At 39.7% G+C, this 18,146-nt stretch overlaps 1 long non-coding RNA gene across 5 annotated transcripts in view; it reads left to right on the top strand.

Annotated features, from left to right (window-relative positions):
• The first annotated feature begins 831 nt into the window (after positions 1 to 831).
• LOC102752855 overlaps positions 832 to 18,146 on the top strand; it is a 54,824-nt gene continuing 37,509 nt past the window's right edge. For 2 of the 5 annotated variants that reach the window (XR_001514277.1, XR_001514273.1), the window contains exons 1-3: positions 832 to 885; positions 2,729 to 2,764; positions 3,112 to 3,216. This is a non-coding gene — a long non-coding RNA (uncharacterized LOC102752855). Of the gene's footprint in view, positions 886 to 2,728; positions 2,765 to 3,111; positions 3,217 to 15,137; positions 15,254 to 18,146 lie in introns of all 5 variants that reach the window. The other 3 variants (XR_001514276.1, XR_001514274.1, XR_001514275.1) reach the window with 3 other exon arrangements.

Genomic DNA, 18,146 nt, shown 5'->3' with positions numbered 1-18,146 from the left:
TAATCTACTCTTGTTTCCTTAATGTATAGTCAGTATTTTCCATGTTAATATTTATAGATAAATGGGTTGTTTTTTATCTGGTTATATTTCATCCACTGTTTTTCATGTCATATACCTCTAGTAGACATACTGATGGTTAGGGGTCTTGGTAACAGGACTAAGAATACAGACGAATCCCATGAATTCTTTTTTTTTTTCTCTGAGCACAGTGGAAAACAACACTAGGGCCTGGATTTCTAGTTGTGGGCCTATGTGTAATTTGGGGATTGCAGAAGAGGCTGGGGATATTTTTCTAAGTCTTATCTTTAGGTCAGGGATCGAATTACAACATTGCACCGAGGGAAGGAACAAGAACAATGTATGTCATTTGAATGGAATGTCATTTGAAACCAACATCTTCTGGAGAAATGTTATTGAATGCCTGACTCTCTGTATTACTTACTTAGAGAAAAAACACACACCGAACAACAAAATGGCAATGCTCACTACCAGAGAGAGACTAGTACTTGTCTGATGGGTAGTAGGACCACTGCAGAAAAAACACCATTAATGAGACTGTTGCTAGGAGACGGGAGAGCCAAAAGCCCATGGCATTGTAGGGGTTCCACTGGAAATCAAGGCAATTTAAGTGTGATTTGGATCAGAGGCTTAGCTATTAAAATCTGTCCTTTGATGAGCATGTACTTTTTAGTGTGTAGTGCTTAATATGATTTTATGTTTTTGGAGGAATTTTGAGGCTAATCCCAAGGAATTTCATTTCTTTCCATAGAGATTATCCCTTCTTCAAAGCACAACCCATTTTCAAGTGACTGGCTGCCCCTCCCCCCCACACTTTTTCAGTGCTATAGCCCGGGAGCTGGTGCAGAGGCAAAGCGCATGCTGCTGGTAAGTAGCTGAACAATCTTCTGTAAATTAGATACCCAAAATATGCTTTCTAAAGCAAGTGACATGTTTTAATGGAATAGAATAATACTAAACTGTGTAGGAATTTCGAATTCTAATCAGTAGCACTTGAAAAATGGCTTAATTATAGTCTAAATATTTCACGGTCACTTTTCTAGTTTAAAGCTTGTGTCTTAAATGGTGAGTTGTTGGAAGAAAATATAGAAACTTCCTCCTTGTGATTCTGGTAAGATACTTCCCAAAATAAGACTTGACGAAGATGTCACTAAAATGAGAAATTGAATTCGGAACGGTATTTCTGCTTTACTATGTTTGGATTAGACCTGACAAAAATGGGTTGTGATTCTAGATGTTCTCAGATCTGATTTCCCTTCACAGTGTGGAGAAAGCACGAGAAACAATGTTATTTTGCAATGAGGAAAAGGATATTGTTTCTTTCTTTTTTTAATTAAGAAAATGATGTCACTGGATATCTGTACAAGAGAGAAAATAAGAAGGAGGGCAGCCTGTAATTAATGTTCAGATTAATTACTTCATGTGCGCGATGAATGTGTGTTGAATGGGGAAGATCAAAATTTGGTTTTGGGATGAAAAATCATGAAAAATAAATAATGAACCTTGCGACTGTAACTATATTTTGAGAATGATTCATTCGTATTTATGGGGGTCAATTTGTACAGTAAAGATAGAATCTTCTTAGTATTCCTTTCTTTGAAAAGGGATGTAAGAAGGATAGCAGAGATTCCTATCAACAAAGCTGTTTTGTATGTTTTTGAAAATGTGTATTATGTTTCCTCTTCCATGAAATTTGCTTTCATAGATCTATTTCTGCAAAAGAAAAAGAAAAAATAGTTAAAGTGGTGGTTTTTCATTCCTTTGAAATTCAGATTGTTTTGACACTTCAACAGGAAGAAAGGAGAAAAAAGATACATAAATTTTCAAGCTAGATGACAAAGCATCAATCCAGTAGGAAAAATAAGAATGAAAAAGCTTCAAAGAAAGTCCACAAGATGGACCATTTTTTCAGTCTGAAAATGTCTGCTGGTAGCATATTTTGCAGGGGGAAAGGGGGAGAGTGTGTTGAAGGCAAAGAGAGGCAGTGTTGAACAGAGCACTGCGGCAAAGAGAATGACTGACGCATCCAGGGACATGTGACCATTCTCTGGTGTAGTGAAGAAAATTTTCCAGGAGTCCATCTTGTATAAGAAATTCCGTACCAACTAACATGCAAATACCATAATTTGTATGTAGTACATAGTAAGTTTGTTTTGCCTGATGCTCTGTCAGTGTACATTAGTACATTTAGTCTTTGCTTTTTATTGTCTTCATTCTAAGACTTTCTTTCTGTGCTTCCACCGCTTTTATAACACTTATTAAAATATCTTGTTAAAAATGCTTTCTCCTTTAGTCATAAAAATCTCATATAGTCATTGCAGAATATTTGGAAAAATCAAAAATGACTATAAAAATTACCCATAATTCTATAATGTAGAGATAATTACTATTAACATACTGTCAGTCTCTCTTCAGTGAATGCATGCAAATAAATGTATAGTAAATGTGTTTATATATAAAATGAAAACCATAGGTACATATAGTTTTCAACCTGTTTTAAACATAAAATAACATATTGAAAGAAATTCCCCATATTTTTAAATATTCCATAAGAATGTGATATTTTGTGGAGGCATAGTTTTCAATCATATAGGTGTCCCACTAATTGTCCAATTATTGAGTGTTTATGTATATGTACAATTTTTGCTATTGTAACTTAAGGAATATCTTTCCATATAAATATATTTGTGCTTTTCTGTTTTTTCCTTAGGATAAATTTTTAGATGTGGAATTTCTGGATCTAATGGTATGAACCAATTTGTTTCTTCCCCTACCCCCAACCGCATACATATTGCCTAATTCATTTATCATATGTGATACAAACATTATTTTCCAGTTGTTTTTTTGCCTGTTGACTTTTTTATCATTTATGGTGGGCTTATTTTTACATGTCATTGGTGTACATTTTTAATTATTCACAACTAGTAAATGTTGGTTTTTGTGATTTATTCTTTCATTTGATGAGTATATTCACCTGTATTTTTCCCTAGTCATTTAATTGTTTCATTTTCTACAATTTAATTATCTGAATTTATTTTGGTATATGTTTGGAAGTAGGGTCTAATTTTGTGTTGTTATTTTTTTTTCAAATAGGTCACCAATTGTTTCTGCATCATTTATTGAATAATCCAGCCTTCTTCCACTGATTTGAAGTGGCAACAACTGTTCTCTTGTTAGGTAGGGTGTAACTTTCCACAGGTCAGCCATTTTCTTTCTACCTAATGTGGTTACATTCCACAATAGCACTCCTACCTTCTTAGCAGCTTCTGAAAGCATTCCAAAGTGTCATGGTCATGCTTATGCTCTTCAAGAATTCTAGGCACATTCAGTTTCAGGCAGATGTTTTCAAACAGGATTTTAAAATTAATTATTCAAAATTTTTATTTTTATCAGATGTTTGTTTACAAATTAAAATTGAGAAATCTGAATATATAAACCACTGATCCAGACGTGCTACTCCTCTTAGACACACCTGAATTCTAATTTCGTGTTCAAAAAAATACCCCTTGGGTTAGTGTTACTCCTAAGGTTCTTCCTTCAACCTCTTTTTCTTTTTTTTCTTTTTAATTTTTCCCTTTATTGATTAAGATATTACAAATGTGTCCTTATCGCCCCAATGTCCCCTCATCCCCCCAATCCTGCCCTCACCCTCACCCCCTGTTGTCCACATCCATCGCTTATGCTTATATGCATGCATATAAGTCCTTTGGTTGATCTCTCCCCCTCACCCCCACTCTCCCCTATCTTCCCTCTGAGTTTTGAGCATATGATCCATGCTTCTCTGATGTAGAGTCAACCTCTTTTTCTACTCCTCAGATGCTTGGAGAATTAAAGCTGTCTGGACTCAGTTTCTGGAATTTTCTAAAATGCTATAAGAGGGAAATGTAAGAAGTGTATGAGAAGCAGAAATAATGTTGGCCAGCCTGTTGTTGTCAGTATTCTGATCTAGGGTTTAAAGAGGTTAGGGTGAGTCCCAATCCATGCCACCATTGTCACCATGTGTTGTAGATAAGGACACACTCCAATGATTCATCTCTTCACTGCAGGTAGAAGGCTCAAGCATAAAACATTGAGTTTTTTAGTGGAAAATGGGTTGTGTGCTCACAAAAATATTTGACTATTAAAATCATCTGCCACTCACTGTTGACCCTCCACCCCCATCTCCAACACATACTTATTTCTCTATTGACTTCTGAACTGGCCTCTATCTAACCTTTACTGATTTTGAAACAAAACAAAGGAGCAGGGATGGGAGGATGGCTTGCCTACCCTTACTGCAGGGGGCTCTTTAGCTCGTTACCACAGCTCCAGTAATTTCTTGACTTGCGCATTAGGCTGTGATTTGTTTGTATCTAGAGGCTGGTTTCCCTGGCAACAGCAGCTTGCCAGAGCGTCCACATTCCTTCCTTTGCAGTGGCGGAATGCAGCTGGGAAGGAAAAGGGGGGGTCTTTGGGACCAGAGTCACTAAAGGAGTTATTCTGCAATCATGATGTCAGTTTTTCTGGGCTAAACTGCCATCATGATTGTATATACAGCATTGAATATTTTTAATCCTTGGAAGGCTTTGAGCCACTTCCTTTTTCTTCCTCCCAAATTACCTCTTCTCAGTATGGCCACCAGTGACCATGAAGTCTTCCAAATGTTTCACGTTACTTACATCCTCAGGGGCCCAAGGAAATTCATAGTAATGTGAGCACAGGAAACAGACTGCACATATTCTCCCAATGCCCCACCGACTAAACCCATAGTTGAGATTTTCCTCAGAGCACACACTCCCCACACATCACATTGACCTTCACCAGAGCGCACAGACTCCATCCCACAGCATATAGACACCTGTAAAGCTTGAAGAGTTATGACACAGACTCCTTGAGATGCCTCACAGTCCACAGACTCTCTCTACAGTGTATATAAACACACCTTAAACACAAACTGTCTTCACAGGACACAGGCCCTCTCCATGACACATAGACCCTCCTCACCTCAGACAGACTGGCCCCAGGATGCACAGCCTCTCCCCAAGACACAGACTTGCTCCACAGCTTTAGGATTTAGCCCATGGCACACAGATTAAACCCATAGCATGGAGACTCTTCACACAGCACTTTGACAAGCTCATCCCATTGCACAGAGATACAACAGTACATCTTACAGCACATATCCCTCATGATGTACAGGTTGTGACACAACACACAAAGTTGTCCTTCAGTACATCAATTTACTTCACAACAAGCACAGTTGTCATACATTGCAAATACTAGCTCCATGGTGCACTAATTTGACCAACAATATCCAAGCCTTTACCAACCATACAGTTACTATGCAATGCGCACTGTGGCCCTGTCACAACAAAACACATCCCAAATTCTTCAGACAAACTGCAGTAGCCACACCTCACAATGCACATCACAACATGCAGATTGGTCCTTTGATGGGCAGTCTTGTTTGACAACAGACACAATCCTGCCACAGTAGAACCTAATCTATCCCCAAAGTATTCAGATATGCCCTTCAGGGCACAGTCACAGACGTGATCTATAATACCATCACTCATCTGACAACATAGATGCAACCTATCCCATGCAAACATACATACAAACTCCACTCTTACAATGCATAGAATTGTTTCACAACACACACTTGCCATACAAATTCATTTCACAAAAATGATACTCCTTATGGTGATTACACAGTGTAAACACATATTCCAAAACACCTGCAACCATTTGCTCTACAACTGCCACATTTACCTCAAAGCGCATAGACTGTGTCCCTATTCACATTGCTGCCCATAAACACAATATGCCCAACCATGCACAGAATTCCATCAAAATGCATAGATTCTTCCATCAACAACATACTTGCTCCACAACACACACAAGCACCACTGAACACCGAGACTCACCTTAAATGTACAGGCAAACCCTTTGGGACATAGACTTGACTAGCCTCAAAACACAATCGCCCCCACAACACTAAAAATTCACAGGCATGCCTGTAAATATAAACTTCTGCAATGTGCAGAATTGTATCACAACACAGACTTACTTTAAAATGGAAACCCTGCAATGCACATAAACATTCCCCAGTGTGCAGACACACAATACACATTACCATGCAATGCAAAGAGCTTCATCATAGTTTGCAGACATGCTTTATCATACTGTTGAACTACAACTCTTGCCTACAACATATACACAGCTTGTGTATGGTTAAGGGTAAGGCCTCTGGACCCCTACTACCTAGGTTTGAATCCAGGTTTCATTCCTTTCTAATTGTATCACCTTGGGTAAGTATATATCTCTGTGTTTTAGTTTGCTCATCTGTAGAACAGTAATAACAATAGCATCTAGTCAAAAGGGTTGTTTTGTGTTAAATAAGATATGTTAAGTACTTAGTGCAGTTCCTGGCACATAGGAACTATTACAACTATTACTGTCACCCCACCACCACCATTACTATTAAAGAGAAAAGGGCCTACCTCAAATACCTAGAATCATGTGATAGCAGAAAGATTCACCACATGATACAGAACATCTAGAAACACCTTACTGCATACAGACACCCCACCACAACACCCATACACCATACAGAACACAAACATAACCCTAAACCAGATGTCACTCACAATATACTGAACTGCACCACAATTTAAAAATTTGCTAAAAATTTCACAGCCTTGCTCCATAATACACAGACTCATTCCACAATTTCCAGGCTCCATGCACAATATCCAGCCACATCCCACAAGACACAAGCTCACAACACAGCACACACATATATACATATATCCTGCAACTCAGCAATAAGCCCTATATTATACAAATACATCCTACCACACACTAATTTTTGTCACATAATATGTGGACATATCTACTATCCACAAACATGCTCCTGAATTTATAACACTTGTACCATGATACTGACTCATCCTCCAACACACAGTCTCACCCAATAATTCAGGGCTGCCCATGATGCGGACTGCCACAATAGACAGACTCATCCAAAGACATGTAGACAGGCTCTACAGTACATCAACTTGCTACAAAATAGCTTAGCAGGTACAGACATACCCTGTACAATGACTGGGACCGTATTATAACAAACAGACTAAATCCTCAACCTAAGGCCTTTCCCCATAAACTAAGGTTTGTTTCAGGAATACAAAGAATACTCCATGACACTTATCACATCTCCCAAGATACCCAGAGGTATGTTAATATGTACAGAGAAGCTTCACAGTGTTCAGCATCACAGAATATGCACCCTCACTCCACAATGTACAAACTCATCCCTCCCTCAAATGCTCATTGGCCTCCAATTCACAGACATGCCCCATAACACAAAAACACTTTTCATGGGCACAAACAGACCCAAAATGCACAGACATACTCCACATCAACACACATATGCACCTTTTACCCTACAACAACAGAGTCATTCTACAATGCACCCCCTAATGTAGCAATTATCCTCAGAATACCTGGAGATCCCTATAACATATACACATTTCCCACAGCAAACATGGTTCCCTGATAACTAACAGAATTTCATCACAATCTACCTACATCTATAAAGCACAGACCCAGACAGCAATACCCAGACTCATTCCATAAGGCACAGAGACATGCCATAATCCAGGTTCTAGACTCACAACAAGGAAACATACCTTTCAAAATAAGTATTCTTATAAACACAAAATTCTCCAACAGCTCACAGAACCACATCACCACACATCTTTTCTTGAAAGCAGAGGCTTGACACAACTTACAGTGTTGGTCACAATAGAAAGTCTTCCCACACATTGCAAATATCAGTATCTCATCACCTAAACATAGCTCATGAGGCCGAGACATACCTAAAGATATGCACAGCACCCCAAAACAAAGGGGCAGTACAGATTGTGGTTAAAAGCTTACACTAATCTCACATGTAGTATTTACTAATTGTGTGAACTTTGAAAGGTTTCTTAACCTCTCTGTGCCTTATTTTCCTCAGTTGAAATTGGGAATAATAATGGTACTTTTAGAGTTATTAAGAGGAATAAATGAGTGAATGCCTTATGAAGTATTTAGAACAGTGCCTGGCATAGGTGTTATCCATATTAATTGATCTTGTTGTTGTTGCTGTTATTGTTGTTTCTACATGTGGAATGGGACCATAATGGTAAGACTCAACCTAAAATAATTAGAATTTACCCCCAGCAAAGAGTATACCCCCATAAAGCAAACAATTACCTCACAGCTCATACTTTTACCATTCTTTCCTTACAATTCCCATGTTGACTACACTTATCTCACAATAAGCAAGTGCCACACAGTCTCTGCAACACCTAGACTCACACTCAACACCTACACACACATTGCAATGAACAAACATACCTGTTATACAGAAACATTCATGCAAAGACTCATTCCATTAACTGCACCCTATCCTATATATATTATGCTTGACAGTACACTGGCTCACCACAGATTACATTGGCCACACAACATAAAACACTTACTTTAAGTACAGTGCCCTAGAAACAATCTACAAGGCATAGACTTCTTCAACACACAGGATTGTATCACACCATCCCTATCAAAACCCACAAAAATTACCTGTACACCCCAAATTGCCCACAGTGCACCAACTTGCCCCATAATGCAGGTAATCTTCCACAAGATCCAGACTTGCTCCACAGCACACATACTAGTCCCATACTACATAGATTGGCCTATTCCACACAAATGTAATCTTCAATGTACAAAGTCACTGACAAAGTAGACACACGCAATAGGGCACACAATACACATCATCAGCTCCACACAGTGAAGGCTTAACCCAAAACATCTAGAATCAACCCAGTAAAAACCTTCATTTCACAATACCAAGACTTGTCTTACAAAATACAAAAAAACAACAACCCTGTAATATACAGACCTGATACATACCTCAACGTGCCCTATAATGTACAGACCCAGTGCAGACTCCTCCAACTATGTAGCAAATAGCATCACAACAAGCCATCTTGTCCCACTGTACACAGTCTATCCTCATAATACCTGGACATAATTTACAATGAACAGGCATCTACACAACCCAAAGCCCCCAAGGGAACAGAATTATATCACAATGCCAATGCCCCAAGCATCTTCAGCTGTCCCTATACAGATCCGTAGTAGATATACAGGACCCATAGAACTCAAATACAACCACAGGCTTATCTTACAATCTACAGACATGCCTCATAATGAATAAACATCTCCCACAACGCAACTCTCTGTCTGCATTGCCCACACTCACATTAGAACATCCAGAGTCAACTCACTGCTCACAGATCACCTTACAACCCACAAATATTACACACAACAAACAGACATGCCTCTCAAAGTATGGGCACAACCACTACCCACAAGCTTAAACCATAATGCACAAGATAATAACACAATGCTAAGATATGCCCCACAAAGCCCAGACTGTCACACAATGTACATACATCATGCAGCAAAGTCAAGGCCCACAAATACCAAGTATAAGCCCCAACAAAACACAGATAAAACCCATAATGCATAGACCTCTCTTAACAAGAGATATACCGTGCAACACACAGACTCTGCTAACATGCATGGGTTGGAATCACAATGCACAGACTCACTCTACAAAACTGATTTTCTCCACAACAGACACAATCGCTCCACAATGAAAACACTAGAACCAATACCCAAGTTTACTGTACAGTATTTCCCTCTACTTCCCCACCACTGAAGAGGCCCATAATGCATAGATATGCACCCACAACACCCTGACTTGGCCAACCATACCTGGACACACCATATGCTGCATAGTCATTAACCTCAATCCAGACAGATGTGAAAATACCTCATATGAAATACAAACGTGTCTCATAAACACAATCATCCACTGACTTATTCCATAAAGCACTGGTTTATCCCACTCAGTTTGATCCAATACCACAATCCATAGAGTTGTCCCAAAACACAATGGCATTTCCTAGGATGCAAAGACATATACCATAACATTCAGAATCACAACCCACAATACTCAGAGACTTCATACTATTAAAGCACAGACCGAAATGCATAGCACACAAACTTGCCTCAAAAGCATATAGCTGCACCACAGTGCACAGACATGCCCTACAACAGAGAAGTGCCTCCAACACGCCATCACCTTTCAGTGCGAACACCTGGCTTATAGAGAAAATAGAAGCAACAAAACACCTAGACCTGTTCTGCCACACAAAGACAAATTCTGCAATGCCTATCCACAGCCCTCTACTCAGACTCATCCCGCCAACTGTGAGCCCATTGTACAACATACATTGTAAAAAGGCCAATGCACAGTCACAAATGCACAACTCAGACTCTTCCTAGAAAGCACAGAATCATATCCCAAAGTGTCAATATGACCCACAATGCACAGTATCAAGTCATAATGGGGAGACACATCTCATGTCACAAGACTCTTCCTACAGTACAGAAACATGCTCCAACACACATCTCTTCCCATACACGGTCATCTAGACTTCCTTTACAATTCCTAGATGCAGTGCCAAGACACTGCCCACCGCTCAGACCCACACCAAAGTACACAAAACAACCCCAGAGCATACAGATTCCCCACATGTTGTATAAGGTCAACTCATAACACATGGATGTGCCACAAAATACTCAGAGTAAACACAAATCTCACACACACACACACACACACACACACACACACACACACACACACACATCTCTCAGCACAAAGACTGACTCTAGAACACTATGGTCAATGACAACATGTAACCACCTCTTCCAAGAAGGCATAGAATAGCATCACAATACACAATCTGTCCTACAATATATAGAACTGTCTTACAGTTCACTCACCCCTTGGTGCATAAATTTGCCCAAGCAGTGCACACTCCTGCACTACATGTATAACATGTATAAACACTCTACAATATAGAGACTTGCCCCCAGATGTAGACCCCCTTGCACAACACAGAGGATTCCATTTCAGCCTGTCAGCTCACTATTCAAGGAATAAATTAGCTTAACACATACTTTGCCTCACACTGCACTAGCTTCACAAATTCCAGACTTGTACCAAAACAGACAGATTGGACCCGGAGTCTCAAACTCGCAGTACAATAAGCAGGCTCTAAAAATAGCTTCAAAATCATAATATAACATGAAAACATGTCCCATAGGAACACCCTTACCAAGCTTATGGTTGCCCTGCAATGGATAGAAAGAAACAACAGCACTCAAATTCAGCTTACAAGTTTTTAGTTGTCCTACAATGTATAGAATTGCATCATAATGCACAACTAAGACCAACAACTCACAGACCTACCTCAGACAATGATTCACCCCACCACACACCACAGAATTCCCAAGTTTGTACCAAACACACACTGAGCCCAAAATACACAAAACTCACCCCACATGAAACAAAGCATAACACATACATTAACCCTCACATAGAATCAATTCACAACTCACATTTGTCCCACAATGCCCAGACACACATTACAATGTGCAGGCACCAGTCACAACTTAGACACTCCCAAAACAATGCACAGAATGCAATAACATTACAGACTTCTCCATGCAATGTCCAAATGCATTTCATAGTACCCCAAATTGCAAAAAAAACCCACATTCATTCCAAAACACACAGCTTCCCCCACAACGCCTATATACACCACAATACATCCCACAATACACAAATATGCTTCATAAGATAGACTCCCCAGAAACACACAGTATTGCATAACAACTTACAAACATTTCTAAAAACATACACTCAATAATGAATGGACCAATTAATATCTGGTCACATCCTCAAACACATAGACTCACCCCCTCCTCCACCAGTATAGACTTATCCAGTAGCTCTAAAACATGCCACAGAAAAATAGATTTGCCCCACAATGTGTAGAATTTTACACAACTTCCAAATTTATCCTACAATTCATAGACTTTCACCCCTACAAACAGGGTTATCACATAATGCAGAGACTCATTCACAAAGCAAATAATTCAGAGTACACCACAACCACCAGATATGCCTCCAAACACAGAAACATGTAGCACAACACCAAGATACAATCCACAACATGCATATGAGCCTTACAATGCCCAGTTTCTTCCATAACTCTACACTCACCTCTCAATATCTAGACCAACTTGGGCTGTCACACATCCTCCATGACATAAGACTACCATAACAGCACATGGAATTGCATCACAATGCACAAATTTATCTCACAAGTCAAAAATTCTCCAAAAAATGCCAAGACTTGCTCCATAAGTCATCCAATATTAGTATTACATATAGGTTTGCACCAAAACTCAGTCTTACACCATATATACAGAAACGCCTCATAATACTTACAATGCACTTACAATGAATAAGCTTGCCCCACAATGCCCAGACTTACCCCATAATATTGAGATATTCCCTATAACATAGAGGTAAGTTCCACAATGCAAAAATCTCCTTATAATGTACAGCCTTACTCTACAATGTAAACTCACCCCACTATAGTAAGAATTGACCACAGACATCCAGCCACACTCCAGAATTTAGTGTAGCCACTAACACATGTCTTATAATGCATAAATTAGCTCCACAATATATTCACATAGCTGTCTTACTATAGACAGATATACCCTATGACAGAAATATTTTTACCACAAACACAAAATTTCATTCTGTTACACAGATTCACCCCAACACAGACATGATCTCTCCACAAGGCAAATACCCTACAAAGCAAACTTGTGTTTCCAACACCCAAAATTGCCGTAGGACACACAGGCTTGCCCCACAGGATGAAAGCAGACTCCATAGTGCACACTTATGTTCTTCACCAGAAATGCTTTACCATACAACCTTACACCAAAAGTCACACATGACCTACAACCTAGACACAGTCCATGGTGCACATACTTACCCCCACAACACCTTGGTAAAAATTCCAATGAAAAGATGCATCCTACAATGTACAAAATCTCTTGAAAATACATAGATACTCCCAAACAGTCCCAGAATGACCACATCATGCTCAGAATTTCTCCAAATGCAAATTCATTTTTTAACTTTTATTATTGACACTATTACTCCAAATCACCTAGAATCAAATCACAACATACAAACTTAACTCATATAAAGTTTTTTCCACAATGCACTAGCATGCTCCTCCATACTCAGACTCTCCTACATACACAAAGCATCATTGTATCATCACGCCACAAAATCAATACATGACCCACATTACTATAGACAAGCCTCATGATATACAGACTTGCCCCACACTATTGAGAGACATACCCTATGATTCACAGCCATGCCCTGCAACACAAACTCACCCCACACAAAAATCATCACCCAACATAAAGGCCCAAAACTCAAGACATGCTCAGTTACACACTGGCATACCACATAACACAGAATTATACCATAAAACAGATATGTCTTACTCTACACAGAGTGATCCCGCATAACAAATACAAGCTCTCTCACATCTACACTTGCCCCTAATAACCCACACTCTCTTGACAACACCAGGACACATCCAATACAACAACCAGAATTAGGTTACATAATGCAGGCTTGCACCTTAATGCACAACAGTGGACCACAACCTGCTGAAATGCCATACTATGGCACAGCCCCACACACAACAGACTTTTAAAACACATTTTAAAAATTCACATAGATTTCCCACAAAGCAAAGACATACACTAAAATACAAAGATTGCCCCTATGACACAGTGATTTACTATAGAATCTCTAGAATCAACCCTTGACACACAGTCTCATCCCATCAATTCATAATATATCCCACAATGTACAGACTGCCATGTATAGACCACAATATCTAGACATGCCCTACAATGTGAGGACATGTTCCACAATCCATAGATTTCCCTGACAGTATATCTAAAAATCACAGTCATAAAATACACAACACTAAAATCACTCCCACAAAGCACAGTCACTCCAAACCAGATGCTCAGCACCCACAGGGCCCATAATGCATAGAGCCAACCCACAATGCACAGCTTTATCTTACACCCCCTAGCTATGCCTCCCTTAATGTAGAGAACAGCCTCACAGTGCACACATGAGTCATACTATTGATAGTCTCACACCACAAGAAACTCATTCACAGGACCTACAATTTACTTACACATCATACAACTCGTATATTTGCTTCATAACACCTAGATCCACTTTCCTTCAGACAGACTCACCCCACAACATAAGACTCGTCACCCCCCCAAATCATAGATTCAACCCACAACACAAAGACTTCCCCTGTAACAAAAAGATTTTCTCTACCAGACTCACCTCATCTCACTGGACTCACCCCACAACACCGAACCGTACAACACTACAATAAGACATGCTACCTAACCCAGAAACTAGGTCAGAAGACTGGCACTCACTCCCATGATTCTCACACACTGATACTACTACATACACAGGGAGGCATAATCCACAACACACATTCATCCCACAACATGCAGACTTGCCCCAAACTTTACAGACATCCTTAATAATACCAAGCATTACTACATAATACTCAGAAAGTCTCTAAGACCAAGAAAGGCAACACAATATATATGCTCACTCTGGAACATTTAGCTTCACTTCTGAGGTCCACACTCTATCACATTTAATCCTCAACAATATGCTGCTCCATAGGATATGAACTGAGAACTGACATGCTCACACAGAGCTTTGACAAGTGACTTCACTTTTTTGAGTCTGTATACCCATTTGTAAACATAGTGAAATACTTCCTTTTGGGCCATTCTGAGAATTAAATGAGACAATTTCTGCAAAGAATCAAGGTTCAGAACAGTCTTTGGAAGCAGACATGCCTGCTCCAAGGCTTGGCTCCAACACTTATTGGCGCTGGGATCTAGGCACATACGATAGTAGAAATGGTCAGTGGTACAGGAGACAGAATATGGATTCAGTGTTAGTCATGTCTGGTTTTTAATTCTGCCTCTGCTAATAATTGGCCATGTGACACACACAATGCACTGTAACTCTCTGATCCTAGTCCTCATTTATAAATGGGATGACACTGGTTTCTGTCTCCTAGGAAAGAAGGTAGAAGTAAGTTTGGAGCCTTTGGTAATAGGCATGCTTGAGGAAGCAGAAGGTGGAAGGAAACAGTATGTGGGCCCTACCTAGGGCCAGAGATGGGAAGGAAGATAGGTATATGCCAGGCTTTCCAACCATGGCAGTGGGATTTGAAGATCTGAGCAGCCACCTGCTTTTTGTGTTCAGATTATAAAAATCCTATGTCATTAGGCCAGCGGTTCTCAATCTGTGGGTCTCGACCCCTTTGGCGGTCGAATAACCCTTTCACAGGGGTCGCCTAAGACCATCCTGCATATCAGATATTTACATTACGATTCATAACAGTAGCAACATTACAGTTATGAAGTAGCAACGAAAATAATTTTATGGTTGGGTCACAACATGAGGAACTGTATTTAAACGGCCAGAAGGTTGAGAACCACTGACTTAGGCCATACTTACCATCTTCAATAATCAATATTTTTTAAAGGAGGCTGTCTTTTCATGTCTATTTTCTTGGCTACTTCAAGAATAGGAAGAAAATCTTGACCCCATTCTGGCTGGCTGTATTGTAGAAAAAACAGGTGTGTAAATGACCAGAAGTCTGTTCAGAAGAAAGTGCTCACACCTACACACACAGATATTCATCATAGACAAGAACATACACAACAGAATATATATAGACATGCAGTGTCACAGATGTTCATACTGACATAGACCCACAGGTGTGTCATAATCATACAGACCATACATTCTTAAAGCCACAACCAAGGATATTTGTTGTTACAATACAAACGTAACATCCAGAGTCCCAACAAGCGTGATTTCATGTATACATGGATACACATATGAATATATAGAATAACACACAAATGCCCACAGTTCTGTGTATAGACACAGGGCAACATATAATTATAAATATACACTCCACATTGTACAGACCAGAGAAGCACACTGAGATGTATATATGCCATCCAGACAATCTGTTTATTGATTCATAACCTCAAAGATGCAAAAACACAGGTGCACACACATACACAAATACGAAAACATAAAGATGCTTCTGGAGGCTCATGAGGCACATTCTGAGACACCCCCAGATATTTATGCATAAATGTACACAAGTATACACAAACCCACACAGGCACATATGTGTTTGTATGTGTGCATATATACCCATACACATGCATAGAATCCTTCATATGCCGAAATAGGTGTGTGTGTGTGTTTACTGATTTGCAGAGACATAGACACATTTACACAAACACAGAAACAGTGATTCATTCATAGGTAGATACATGTGTTTTAGACATGTACTTAGTGGCATTTTCATGCTCCCAGGGTACATGCATATGCACACAGAGGCATTGTTATCATTAAAACACACATACATAAGCATGCTCATACCTGCATATGAAACCTAAGTGTTCATGCTCACCATGAGCACATGTGCATGTGCACACATGCACGTGTATGGAAATGCACATGGGGCACACATGAGAATATTTATGTGTGTGGATGTACATAGGGAAACACACAAGCACAGAGGTGTGCACACATAAATTTACTGGTACATGGAGGCATATACATGCACATACAGACAAAACAGAGGTGGATCCATAAAGATATCTCTATATGTATGTACCATACAGACAGTGTTATATACATTTAGAGAGATATGCTTTCATATAGAGCTAGATATGCATTATAGATAGGTAGGTAAATAGTTGGTAGATAGATAGATAGATAGATAGATAGATAGATAGATAGATAGATATAGATTTATCAAAGATGCTTTCGTATGAAGAGGCATATATCTACAGAGATAGGCACAAGCCTAAAGACCTACAAGAAGATATATACAGGCAAACATTGGCACTCACACATAGATTCCCTCAGAGGCACAAGAGAAGCATACAAAGTTACACATATGCATAGAAAAGCAGGTAAATTCACAGAGACACAGACATGTGCACTGGGAGAGGTACACAGACCCACACCCATATAGACTCACAAAGAGATGGACACAGAAGTTTGTGCAGATGTATGTAGAAACATACAGTTGTATATACTTACAGACATTATACATGGATGTACAGGTAGAGATAGAGATATACAAACATATACATGAACAAGAGGCAGACAGACACACACAAGCATGCATGTCTATTGACCTGTGCATGCAGACATAGAAATATGTGCACCCACAATAGCAGAGTCCAACACACCTGCACTGACACGCACTTGCACAGACATTTGTGGCTATAGCCATATGTACACATGCAAACATAGATGAGTATGCATGAACAAACACAGGAACAGAGACATACATGTACATACATGCATACAAAATTCTCATTCATATAGAATCCTCACATTCACTCAACAACATAAACATCTGCACATGGACACACAGATGTATTCACCAAGAGAGTCATCCAAAGAAATTCATTCTCATGCAGACAGATTTATGTAGACGCACACACATGCCCCCATACACATGAAGATGGTCACACAAACATACGCATACAAATAGAGGTGGGTGAACAGATGGATGGACATCAAGGCATGCAATATGAATATAGAAATATCTAGACACAGATAAAGGGGCTTACAGACAAGAATGTATAGGTACACATAGACACATAGACTCACATTCAGACACACACACATACATATATTATGTACACATACATACATAGACATACAAAGACCTACCTTACAGATGAGTATATGCAAGCAGTAAACTTTCAGGGCTAAATGTGTCCACATAGACTTAGATGCTATGGACTCATGCAGAGCTAAGTACTTGGGGATAGAGATACAGTCCCACAGACTTATGTATGTGTACATAGATTTGGATACTGCACCTCCAAAAGACAAGGTTCCATCCAACGCTCCCCCGCGCCCCCCCCGCCAGTTGGCCAACTTCCCATGGTCCCTCACCCTGGCCGCCGGCCCCTTGCTAGGCCTCTATCACCAGCCAGGCCGAGGGACCCCATGTGTGCATGAATTCGTGCACTGGGTG

This window comes from Myotis davidii, unplaced genomic scaffold (genome assembly GCF_000327345.1).
Source record: "Myotis davidii unplaced genomic scaffold, ASM32734v1 scaffold460, whole genome shotgun sequence".
Taxonomy (NCBI): domain Eukaryota; kingdom Metazoa; phylum Chordata; class Mammalia; order Chiroptera; family Vespertilionidae; genus Myotis; species Myotis davidii.
Note: the sequence above shows the minus strand (reverse complement) of the source record. Positions and strands in the feature narration are given on the sequence as shown.